Here is a 14443-nt window from a genome sequence, read left to right as displayed (position 1 = left end):
CATTTTTGAACAACAAGCTTTTCTTTTGCATACGCTACTTAGAAGAGTCAAACATGCATGTATACGCGCCTTTACCAAGGTGAACAAGCGTATAGATATGTAAATATTAACTTACAACTTTGCTGCTATTCCAGACTTCAGACATACCCAGATCATGACAATTAAAGAATAAAACATGCGTAAGCAATTAGATCTAGCCCAACCAATATCAGATCATACAATGATAAGTCATTTCGGGTCTCATGATATTGATCCAACAATGTATCCAAGGCGCACAAAATATTTTAGATCATATCATAATCATAGCCCCTGTAACATAAAATATACCTCAAATAGAAGTATTGCTAAGAAACCCTTTCACTTGCACACTTGGTCCTTTGATCTTCTCCTCCTTATATAGTTTTTGGCTTTTCTCAATACCTCGGACCAAAACAACACTTAGAACCTATAGTATTCTTAGACTGGATCAAATAGTCATTACTCCACTCAATATTGTGGGCTAATACCATGGTATTGACCCTTGGTATTCTTTAATCTTGAATTTCCTTGATTTTCCAACCTATACGTGCTTTTCCTCTTGTGAAAGTACATGTATACATATACGCTCTTTTTGTTCTGTTAACCCGTTTGTATACGCTTCTTTGTCAAAGTGAACCTGCGTATACATCTTACAACATCCTTTTCCTCCAACTTCTTGATTCCAACCAGTAGACCCTGGTTCCAACTTCCTGTTCTTTTGTACCAATGTCCCATTACCTCTGAATTTACCAATGATAGGAATGGGAAAATTGTCTTTAATAGTGATCTTATTGAGTTACCTATTGTTGGAAATAATACTGAGAGGGGGGGGGGTGAATCAATATTTACAATTCAATAATCTTTCATTCCTAATCAGATTTATATACACTACTTCAGTGAAGTGAACTTGCGTGTGAACACTACTGTGATTAAATAAACCAGTGTATACCGAGAGAACTTATGATTTAGTTAATTTACCATGTGTTGATATTTAATTAGTGCATTAGTATCTTATTATATAGTAACTATGTGTAGTAATAATAGAATAAACCATCACACATAAGAAACACACATGAACACCAAGATTTAAGGTGGAAACCCAATGCTGGAGAAAACCCAATTGCTATTGTCATCTCTCTCTTATTAATATAGAGAAAATCAGTTTACAATCTTGTACTAGTGCAAACTCATGCCAGTACACATGCACCCACCTGCAAAAGGCTACAATCTTCTCTAATTTTCTAGCTTCTATTGGAAGGAAGCTACAATCCCCTAGCTCTTGTACTAGCCGATATGTTTACTAGTACGTAGGCGCCAACCTACAGAAGGCTATGACCTTCTCTCTTCCTCCAGGGACCATGTTTGATTAATTTTCAGACTGGATTCTCATAGTACACAACAACACAATATGAATGCCTCGTTTCATCAGATTTTCACACTAGATCCATTAGAAACTTTGAAGCTTAAACTCTATAATAATAATTGCATCAACTAACAACTAGTCAATCTGAATAGTTAGATCACTATCACCAGAACACTGTGCTTAACCTAGAAACCTACATAATCATTTAGAATCAGCTGCAACCTCAAAAATCATACATCCGAATGTGTACACTACTTTAATGAACCCAACTTGCATGTATACGCTACTTCCTGTAACAAAACCTGTGTATACCTCCAAACTACTGAATCATACAAACTTCTGAATCAAATTTGTACCAACCAATAATATTATGAACATCTACTGTCAATTTACAGAGATCTAGACAGTCAACATCAAAGGTAACCTTCTCACTTAATCAATCAATCAATCAGACACAAACTCCTTATGCATTCAGTTTTACTTTCAGATCTAAGAAGACTTCATTGACAGACAACAGTAAAACAACAGCACTGATCAGATAGATTAGTCATTTCTGAACAACAGGATTTTCTTTTGCATACACTACTTGGAAGAGTCGAACCTACGTGTATATGTGCCTTTACCAAGGCGAACCAGCGTATATATATGCAAATATTAACTTACAACTTTGCTGCTATTCTAGACTTCAGACATACCCAGATCATGACATTTAAAGAATAAAACATGCATAAGCAATCAGATCTAGCCCAACCAATATCAGATCATACAATGATAAGTCATTTTAGGTCTCATGATCCTGATCCAACATTGTATCCAAGGTGCACAAAATATTTCATACCATATCATAATCATAGCCCCTACAACATAAGATATACTTCAGATAGAAGTATTCCTGAGAAACCCTTTCACATGCATACTTTGTCTTTTGATCTTCTCCCCCTTATATAGTTTTTGGCTTTTCTCAATACCTCAGACCAAAACAACGCTTAGAACTCGTGGTATTCTTGGACGGGATCAAATAGTCATTACTCCACTCAATATCATGGGCTAATACCATAATATTGACCCTTGGTATTCTTTAATCGAAATTTTCCAACCTATATGTGCCTTTCCTCTTGTGAAAGTGTGTGTATACATATACACTCTTTTTGTTCTTTTAACCCACATGTATACGCTTCTATGTCAAAGTGAACCTGCGTATACAACTTACAAAATCATTTTCCTCCAATTTCTTGATTCTGATCAATAGACCCTTGTTCCAACTTCCTGTTCTTCTGTAATAATGTCCTCTTACCTTTGAATTGACTTGTTACAATGAGAGTTGCCTTTTATCAAATCTGAATTGACTTGCGAGTGAGCTTTCATCAAGAACAACACTTGTATCATAATGCCAACACCTATAATATGAACACATGCACCATGATCCATCCTTCTTGTGCACCAATACTACTGGAGTAGAGAAAGAACTTTGCCTAGGTTGAATTATACCAACCTCTAGCATTTCTGCAACCCTACATTCAGTTTCACTCTTTTGGGCATAGGGATATCTGTAAGGTCTGATGTTTGGAGGAACACTTCCTAGAATCAAATGAATAGCATGATCATGATCAAGAATAGGTGGGAGGCCTTTGGGAGTCTCAAATACCTTGGAATGATTTTCCAAGGCTTTTTTGAGATCTGGAGAAATATATAATTTCGATGTGTGAACCTCTAGCAAACATAATTGTGTAATTACGCCATGTTTTTCTTTCTTTTGAAGCTTTGTCATGCCGTTAGAGTTGATTATTTTTCTCGGTTTCCCTGAGATACCCCTCAATTCAACTTCCTTTCCTTCTGAAAAATTTTTCAAGAAAAGTTCTTGAAAATTAAAATCTATCGTACCTAATGATTATAGCCATTGGACTCCTAGTACAACATCAACACCACCCATTGGAATGGAAATAATTGGACTATTCAAGACATATTCTCCCATGGATAGTTTGATATTATGGCACTTTCCAGAGAAATTTATGGTTCCTCCATTTGAAACTGTCACTTGACACTCTGGTGCTAGATATCGGAAGCAATTCAATTCCTTCGCTATCTTACGATGAATAAAATTATGGGTACTTTCCAAATCAATCAACACTATTACCTTTTTCTTCTTGATATCTCCTTCTATCTTGATATTTTGAGGAGTGATAATTTCGGCCAATGCATTACAAGATATGGTCGGATTCATTTCTTCTTTCTCTCGGGTTTTTTCCTGGTGTGTATCCTCTTCTTTTGATATTTCTTGTTCCTTTTCTTCTTCCTCTTCACAATCTATGTAAAATAATTTCTTGTTAGCACACTTATGACCTTTAGTGTATATTCTATCACAATTGTAACAAAGCCCTTTTGCTCTTTTTTCTTCCAATTTTTGTGGTGTCAACCTTGTAGGTTGTCGAAGGCTAGGGGAAACAACACTTCCATCTTTATAGTTGTGAGTGGTAGACTTCCTTGTTGTCATAATTTTTCTTGCCAACCTGAATGCCTTCTCGAATGAATGAGGTTCCCAAAGGCAAACCTCATGTTGGATATTATCCTTTAAAGTACCTATGAACACATCAATCCTATGCTATTCCAGAATATCTTTTACCCTTATTTTCAAATTTTGGAAGTCCTCAATGTGCTCCACAATTGAACCCTTTTGTTTGAGATTTATGAATTGGCTAAAAAACGGGTTTTTTTTTTGTATCCTCACAATGCGCTATCATTTCTTCCATAAAAATTGCCCAAGTGACAATTTTTTTATGAGAGAAAAGCCATCGATACCATATAAACTGATTGGGTTCCAAATATAAAGTTGCAATGCATACCATTTGTGCATTTTGCACATTACAGAGATCGAAATATTTCTCCATTTGTAGTATCCATGTTACGGATCCTTTCCATAAAACTTCCTCATATTGATCTTTGGAACATGGTGGGTCTTCAATCCAACATTAGAGTCTATGAAATCTTGACTAACATTTCTTTTGTTCTCTTCATGAGTTTCCTCTACTACATTTTCGCCATTAGGAAGCATTTCTTGTAGCAACTTTGTCAAACCTCCTTTCAAACCTTCCATGTCTTTCTTCAAATTTTCAATGTTTACTTTTAAACAATCCATATTAGCTTCCATCTTATCTTCCATGCTATTCATCTTTGCTTCCACACCTTTCTTTAAACCATCCATCTTAGCTTCTATTACTTTTTTTTGAGAGTGAAATTTGTTGCACTTGGTCTCGTAATTTTGATATATCATGTTGCATTTCTTCCTCTTCTTCATGATTCATGCTAGTTATTTCAGGTTGCTTACTAGGTGTTTCCATTTTATTTCTTTGGTGCATCAATTAATGACAAATATGCTTCATTGTGCCCTTTGAATCACTTCAAACAAATCTTTCAAACCAAACATATGCAAAAATTTTAAAAAGACTACATACATTTTTTCTCTTTGTAGGAGATCGATATTGAATCTGTTGTATATCTATAATTTTGGATCTCCAAGGTCTGAAATTTCATCCTGTGATATCCCTTTGCATCCTCTTTCCAACCCCACAAGTCTGATCCAGATTGGATTCTCCAAGAAAGAGTTATGTCAAATCTCCCATGATGACCTGATTATAGATTGGTTCAATAGATAGAACATGTGTGACGTGTCACGTGTCACTGTTTTAACCTTCGTACCTGAAAAAGATACACAGAAAACTACAGTCCATCCTCTTTCTGAAAATGTTGACAAAATTTCAATCTAATGCTTAGAGAAAAAATTATAATGATTTTTCCAAGGTGACCTGTTTGAGATTGAATTCGGGAGCCTGCAAAAACCCTAACTTCCTTAGTTCATATCTCCAAAAATATAGCAAGACAACATCTAAATTTCAGTCCTAAGGTTCATCACGATTTCGGCTCAAAAGGGTTTTAATTTCATCTTTTGAAACTTCATGAAAAAAACTTTATATCAGTAATTACACGATGACCTGTTTGAAGTAGCAAAACCCTATAATCCAAAGCTTTGATACTAATTGTTATGCAACCAACTCACAAAATAGAAGAATTAGATAGATTAACGACTTCAAAAGTAGCCTCTTCGAGGGGGCAGCCTCCTTTACATTACACAAATGAACAATTCTTAGATGATACAAATGACAAGGCCTCCTCTCTATATGTAGGAGTCTAAGGGGTCACAATATAATCAGAGCCAACATAACAATAACAATGTAAGGGCACAACAATAACAATGGTGGGCTTCTCTGGGGCACAATAATAATAATATGGGGACAACGTGGGCACAACAATAACAATAAGAGGCTACAATGATAATAATAATATGGGAATACACTAGTATTATAGGGACCTAACATATAATTGTAAAAGTGATGATGTGTTTTACATTGCTTATTAAAGAAACATTGAGGTTTTGGCCTTTTATTGATAGCTGGGGTATTGGTTTCTATTCTTATCTAAACTTAACCAAGGAGTGTGTCTTATAAAAATTTGGAAAGTATGGGGATGCTTGGATCATAATTGGTCATGTAATTGAACATGTAGTTTGCAAAGATTGTATTACAAGTTTGTAGAGGATGTAGGTGTCAGTTCATCACTTTTGGTTTTGAAGAACAAGGGTGAAGGAGAAGGAAGTGTGACCTGTCAAGACACATGTCATCTAGGAAATGTAACACAACAGTTGCAAATTATGTTCATGCTTTAGGAGAACCAAAAGCTCCTCAGTGGGGAGGAATGATCCAGGTGGCTCCAAAAACGCTAAGAATTCAGAAGTGGCTCAGAATAGCTAAAAAAAGAAAAGTCATCGAATTTAAGTGAAACTAGGACCATATTGTAGTGCTTGTCATCTTGATTCCAACAACGTGAATGGAACTCAAATTTGAGTTTGTATGCTCAAGATATTCGTGGTGAATGTTCTATAGTCAAACTAGGCCAAGTGGTAGTCACTGACGAGGTAGAAACTTGGAAAATTACTGGTGTAGGGAATTTGGCTACCAGAATGAGTGAATTTGTCGCCTCTTTAATTTTTCCGGTGACCCCCAAATTTCGGTCAATTGATTTTGACTATATTGTTCTAAAATTAATAAAAAAATAAATAAAAAATATGTTTATGGGTTGGAGGTCTGCCACCCCTGCCAACCCCCAAACGAACATATCATATATATGGGTGGTGGACAGCCAAACCCCACCACCCATATTTCATGTAACGACACCATATCAAATGGGCTGACGGGGTTTGATCCCAACTGACTTGCCCAATGCGGTGACCCAACAACACAATATGCCAATTCAAACAAAACCACACTCCAAAAAACAACAAACCATTGGATGTCATTACACAATGCACCAACCAAAAACGTGTGTTATTTGGGGGAGCCCACAGGTTTGAGCTGGGGACCTCCATTCACTGCATATGACCTTTCACCAACAACCCAATGGGCTTAACATTGGTAAATTTGCCCAACGAGAATTATATAAACTACATATTCTTTCATGCGTGGAACATAGAGTGGAGGTCAAGCACGATGGCTGAGGGTGAAACCTTGACATAGTGGCCAAGGTAGAACCATGCCTCGCACATTTTTCGAGAAAAAATCTCGTAGGAATATTCTTTGATGCTTGAGGAATCTAAAAGATTCCCTGGAGGGAAATTTTTCAGAGTGACAGAATCATGTTGACTTTGTAATCAAATGAACTAGCATTTCACAGGGAATGTGATGGTGTGGTCTATTTCCTCATATGATCAGTAGAATTTTAGGCAGTTAGTAGTGAGGAATCTTTACAGAATCTTGAGGAACTAAAAGATTCCCTTGGAGGCTAATTTTTGATAGAGGCAGAATGATGTCGACTTTATAGTCGTTTTTCCAAGAATTTTCATCTGAGTAGCGGTTCTTTCTCCCATCTCCACAAAGGAATCTTTGAGATTGTCAAGGGTCCAGATTTTGACGGTGTCAGAAAGGGGTCAAGTTTACAGTCATTTGACACAATTTACACCATGAATTCAACGGTGCAATCCATTTCATCAGCAGAGATATGCATTTTCAGGCCATCCCCAGAAGTGGAGGTATATGATGCAGTGATTCCATGTATTTCTTTTGATTTGCTGAGATGATGTTTTTGTTGTTGAGATCCTTGTTACAATTATTTTGAAGGATACTTGTATGCCACGTCATGTGAGAATTTATTATCTTGTAATGCTGAAGGAGGGCCCATATGAGCGAGAGTTCTTATAGGAGAACGTCTCGTGGAGAGACATGCCACTCTCATTGAGAGAATTTATCCTTGTAATGACAAACAATATCCCATGTACATCATCATCATTTTGCAGCATTTAATGAAGCAACCACCCCACTCTTAACACCGAGCTCGGAGATGTAACCCACACTGCGTGAACTCTATTATCAATGTGTGTGTGTTCTTTGATTTGATGGTTGTCATTATGTCTCCTCTTCCTTAAAACACACACACATGGGTGTTCATACTCTTTCACATGCAATTCTGCTAGCATCACAGAAGTAAAAGATCTTGGTTAATTCTCACATCCAGATCAAGACATCCTGCTACACTGATTTTCAAATTCAAACCTCTGAGATACAACTTCGAATTTCTTGCTCTAATATGAATCCAACTCTGATACCATGTAGAAATTAGGTTGTAGATTTGCAATTTCTCATGAATTTTTAATCTAAATCATAAGATATAGATCTACACTATTGCTCTACAGACATTAATTCACAATTTAGAACCAAAATTTTAGACATGTAAGAAGAATTAATAACACAAATGCAACAAGCATTTTTATATGGGGAAAAAAATATGCTAAAAACCCCAATGCCTCTTGCATTAATCCAATGAAACATAGATGTATTACAATTTCTTTTCTCAACTTATCTCATCCTGCAAATGCACAACCTATCTCTCTGCTTACTAAAGGCCTATGACCTAGACTTAATGAAAATTTCCCTTGTCTTGAGCTCCTATTTTCTTGCAATGTTACTTGAGGAATTAGCTCCTATTATTTATGAAATTCATCTAATTTAATTGTGCAATTCCTTAGGCCGATAATCTGACTTCATGCAATACTTGTACACTTAAGACTAGTCTACAATTGATGTTACATTGCCTTAGGATCTCCAACTCAAATGGGTAACTCAAATTCTTTGCATGCACTATATATTTTGGGTTGATTTATTAGTTAACTTTATTATCACTAAGTTTGACTGAAGTCGCACTACTTGACTCACCTTACACTAGTTCCTCAAAAAGTTGGAACTAGTTTAACTGAAAACAACCTGAGATACCTGACCTTGATTGCTACAAATTAGCAATCACTCATGCAGAACTGAATTCTAACTCCTCTAAATCGAATTTACTGAGTAAAATGGGTGGAGCAAGCCATGTCACACAAGTTAACATCAACCAACTTGTCTGCTGATGTGGAAATTCATTTTTTCTCAATTTAATCAAGGCAAAATCAAATTGAGATTTTCTTGCTATATTTTTCAACAAGTCTCTCATAATATATGAGACACTAGAATATAATCTAGTCATCATCACATTACGAAGATTATTTCTCGAGGTTAACCTTTTTCTAGTGTTGCTACTCTCATACTACTGTGCCAAAGAATCATATACTTCCTTGGTAGTCTTCAATGCAGTAACATGAGGAATCAATTGGTCCTTTATGGAATCTATCAAGATTCTCTTAGCATTGGATTCATTCTTCTTGTACATAGATTTCTCCTTAGCTCCCTTTGGCTCTGGAATAATTTTCTCCACATGATATTAAAGCTCATTCTCTTCTAAGATGAGGAGAAATATGGTATTCCAAGATCTGAAGTTGATGGTACCATCTAACCTATCTTCCACTCTCAGACTTGGTGCCATTTTGACAAGAGATCTAAAAATCCAATCAGGTTGTTGGATACTTGTATCTTAAGTTAAATTCAATGGTTTCTCTTCCAACAAGGCTTTGATACCATGTTGAATTTTCTACAAGATGCATAGTAGAATACAATTTTCTATGAGATAATTACTTCCTAATGATTTACAGATAATATTCTTATGCCACTGATATCATTGAGCAATTACACTTTAGAAAATATCAATTGTAAATGTAGTGTAAATAGTAAATATCATAGAAAGACATCCATGCACAATAGAGACAATATTTTTACCCTAGGAAGCCCAACCTTGGGAGATAACCAAACAACTTTTAAGTTAGGAGATATTATTCTTCAATAAGGTTTACAAAATCAACAATTTTTTCTAGAAATTTGTGTCCATAATCCAAGTCAAATACCAGTCAAACCTTTTTAAATATTTATAAAGTCAACACTAGGCAAGCCAGCCAAAATAGTCAAGAGTCAACGTTGGTCAAATAGTCAGGTTGTGGTCAAAGTTTAGCCCTATAGTCAATCTTGCAACATGCGGTCAACCCTGGGGTCAATGTGGTATGGTTTTGAGGCTAAATGTGAGGTTAAATAGCTCAGTTAATTCCCATTCAACTTGGTCAAATAGAGATATAAATCAGTCAACTACTCCTCCACACATGTGGCTAAGAGAGAGAGAGAAAAGGATGATTTCCCAAATTGTTTTTTCTTGCTCAGTATTTATTTATTTTATCATGTAGAAATGAGGCATCACAATGCCTATTTATACAAGTTGAATGGGGTGAAATACCCTAAGGGACATGTCCCTTCACCTTCCTGGGCCGATCTGATGCTTGTTGATGGCAAAAAATGACCAAAATAAACAATTGGAAGATCACCTAGTAAGGGCCCCAATTAAGCCCTTATCTGTTTGGAATGGTGATTCTGACTGGTTCTAATGGGTCTAGTTAGCCCCTCACTCTCCCTACTAAATTTTAGTATTCCTAATTACTTATCGACAAGAAGAGAGAAATCATATTTACCTTCTCACGACTAGTTTGCAAGAAAGCAATCCTTAAGCTGGCACAAGGGCTGAACCAAGCCACTAAGTCTTGAGTTCCCTTCAAGTACCTTAGAATTATTTTTGTAGTAGACCAATGACCCTCACAAGGCCTTTACATAAACTTGGAGAGGATTCCAAAAACAAATGAAATGTTTGGTTTGGTAGTAGTCAAGTAGTTAAGACATCTATGATTTGTTTGTACTTTGTTGCATCCTCAAATTCATTTCCCTCTTTGGATGTGAGCTTTGAATTTTGTTCGATTGGAGTTGTCAAAGGATTGCACTCATCCATGCCAAATTTGTTTAATAGATCTTCAATGTACTTATTTTGAGAGAGGAATATAAACTTTGGATGTTGGGTTACGTTAATACCCAGATAATAGTGAACATATCCCAAATCTGTCATTTCAAAACCTTTCCTCAATTATTTATTTATGGATGCAATATAATTTTCATTGTACCTTGTCATTAGAAAGTCATCTACATACACCACAAGATATAAAACATTTTTTCCAACTTTCTTAACAAACAAGGTTGCATCATAAAGATCATAGTGTTTGAAATTTAGTTTTAGAAGATGCTTAGTCAATTTCTTGTACCGGGCTAGAGGTGCTTGTTTGAAGCCATACAAGGATTTGAAAAGCTTACATACTTTGTGCTCCTATCCATTTAGAAAAAATCCTTCTGGTTGAGAGACAAAAACATTCTCTTTCATATCTCCATTCAAGAAAATAATTTTTACATCCATTCGATGGAATTTCCAACTATTCTAATCTGCAAGTGCAAAGAGAGTTTGGATGGAAACCCATTTTCCCGTGGGGGAAATGTCTCCTCATAATCAACCCCTTTATTTTGTGCAATTTTTTTTTCCATGAGCTCAGATTTATGCTTGTGAAGTGAGCCATCTGCTTTATACTTGTTCTTGACAACCCACTTGCAGCCAATCGGTTTGGTTCCCAATGGAGTGTCCACCAACTTCCTATTTCCATTCTTTATCAAAGCATCATACTCTTTCTGCATTGTTTCTTTCCATTCATCATGAGAAGCAACTTCTTTGAAGGAAGTTGGTTTGAAATCCATAGACAAATTTAATTCACAATCATAAGAAACATCCATATCAATAAGTGAATCAAAATTGTCTACATCACCTCCATTTTGTCTAATAGAGATTCTTATTCTTGAATTTCCAACCTTATCAGAATTAACACTTTCAATTGTCTTTGTGAGCCATTTTGGAGGACCTTTCTGAGATAGCGCAGGCTGTTCAATTGATTGAGATGGGGTTGAATCAAGATTTATACTTCTGAATCAAAGTGTCTTCTTGATCAGGGGCTATAGCTTCATGAGGGGGAGAGAGTGATTCAAAAGGATATTCCAAAGATAGATCCAAGATAGCAACCCCCCCTTCAATATGTACAATTTCATTATCAAATTCCTGAAAATATTTTGCATGCCCAAATCTATCCAAGTGATCAAGCTTCCACTAAACAACATTGTTAGTCTTGGAAGATTAAAGAAAAAATACATCTCTAGATAGTATAAACTTCTTATTTACTTCATCATAGAGATAATATGATTTGGAGGTATCTGAGTACCCCAAGATGATACATTTTCGATTCCTTGCACCAAGTTTGTTTCTTTGTTCCTTTGGTATCAAGGAATAACAAGTGGAACCAAAAACAATGATATGGCTCACCGAAGGAATGTGGTCATACCACATTTCATAGGGAGTCTTGTTTTTGAGAGCATGAGATGGACACCTGTTCTTAATATACACTGCACATAGAACAACATCATCCCATAACATCAACTTTACATTTTTGAAAAACATCATTGAACATACCACATTTAAGATTGTCTTGTTCATTCTTTTGGCTACACCATTGTGTTGAGGATTATAAGGCATTGTTGTTTGATGTTTGATCCCATGCTAGTTTTCAAATTCATTTGAAGTATATTATTTTTCATTACCAGTAAAAATAGAGCCAATATGAGATTGTGTATCCTTTTAAATCCATGCATGAAATATTTTGAAAGTTTCAAAAACTTCATATTTGTTCTTCAAGAAATATACCCAACACATTATGGTGTAGTCATAATTAAAACTCATAATGTATTTATTACCATTTGCAGAAGGAATATGCATAGGGCCACAAAAGTCAGAATGAATCAGTTCAAGTTTTCTATGTGATTTGGAATGAGAATCATTAAAATATAGTTTTCTATATTTTCTTAAGATACAATCATTACATTTCCTAAGTTTCCTAGGAATGGTGGGCAGACTAATAACACCATTTCTATTCAATAGAAGAAGACTTTCATAGTTCAGATGTACAAATCTAGCATGCCATAAGAGATTTGATGGTAGTGTACCTTCATCAAATTCAAAATTGTATGCAAAGTTTTGTGCATGAGTAGAGGTTCCTTGCAACTTCAAGAGTCTTTCTTCTTTTGTCTCAGTCATGACAATTGAGTTTTATGATGGTTTTATCACCTTAGCCTTACCATCAAACATGTGAATGGAGACTCCTTGATGGTAGATGTGAACCAAGGACAATAAGTTTCTCTGCAACTCTAGGAGGTAAAAAACATCACGTAGAAGAAAGTTAGGGAGCTTAGGAAATTTGAGCCTGATGGTGCCAAGCATGGATGGCTTGAGTTTTCTCTTTTTTTGTAAAGTAGAGTAGTTTATCAACATTGTCACTGAATTCTTCAAAGAAATCTCTTCGGAAAGTCATGTGGCATGTTTCTCCTGAATCAAGAAACCATGTGTCTTTCCATGAAGCAAGTGAAGAATTAAACAAGTCTTTAGTTACTCCAATATTGCAATGTGCCACAATATAATGAGTGGATTTGAGTGCTATGCCTTTCACTTGAGTTGATGATTTTCCTTTATCTTCATTTCTTTCCTATTTGATTCTATCCCAAGAGAGTTTACATCTAGAAGAATCATGCCCATATCTATTGCACTGTATACAGTGAAGATCGAGTCTTCCTCATTAGTAATGTCTGCTCCCCTACCTCTATTATTCTTACTTCCATGTCCTCTTTTGCCACCTCTTCTTCTAGAAGAATCTTATGCCTGATTCATCTCTTTTTATGCAAGGCACAAAACTTATTCAGAAGATTGAGAAACTCCATTCTTCTTCCCAAAATATTTCTCTCTTTTAACAAACTTCTCAACAAGAGAGTCAAAGGAAATCTCCTTAAGTTTTTCGTTGGCTTGTAATGACTCTAGATAAATGGAATAAGTGAGATATAGTGCCTTGACGAAAGTTGTGAGAGGAACATATATTTTAGCTCTGGTAGCTTCTATATCATGCATAATGGCTCTTATTTCAGAGGCTAAGGTAAGGGGATAATCATCTTTCAATTCAAGATTGAAAATTTTGATCATTAATTAGACTCCTTCAAGCTCAAAGTGTGATTAATATAAGTCTTTCAACTTCTTTACGGCTTCAAAGGCATTTGTAAATGGTGTAATATGGTGACTCACCTCTTCATTGACTAATGTGGCAATCAAGCCATAAGCCTTGCTGTTCTTATTCTCCCATATGTCCAGCTCTTTGATAGATGTGGGATTTTTAGGAGGATTGCCACCATCTCCTTCACAATCTCCTTTCCAAAGTTTATTAAAAATAAGGGTGTGCTTGAACTTCTGGACCATTCATGGTTGTTCTCTTTTCCAGAGAGAACTACTCCAACAATGAAGATGAGTGAATGCATTTTACCAATAATTACAACTCAAAATACCTCTATCTTCCTTGAGATTACAATTCAAATTGTATACTTATGCCACAAATCACATATATAAGAGTTTCAATATATATATATATATGTTACAAAACAAATCTCAAACTAATGCAACACAGTCCCTTTAACACACATTATAGACGTTTCAATGTACGTATAAATTCAATCATATCACATACCAATAGACATATAATATACTTCCATATAATGTGACAACACTAGCATACAAGAGATAACGCAGGACATAATTGCATACAATGTGACAACACCAACATACAATTCCATTCAACACAGAGGCATTAACAAATTCATGCTAGGATTAATCAATGCACATTTTCAATGCATTCACATGTAATTCACAGCA

Source organism: Pinus tabuliformis, chromosome 5_2, assembly GCF_031772625.1.
Source record: "Pinus tabuliformis cultivar Carrire ecotype Pingquan chromosome 5_2, CPIR1, whole genome shotgun sequence".
Lineage (NCBI taxonomy): Eukaryota > Viridiplantae > Streptophyta > Pinopsida > Pinales > Pinaceae > Pinus > Pinus tabuliformis.
The sequence above is the reverse complement of the archived record's forward strand: the minus strand, read 5'-3'. Positions refer to the sequence as shown.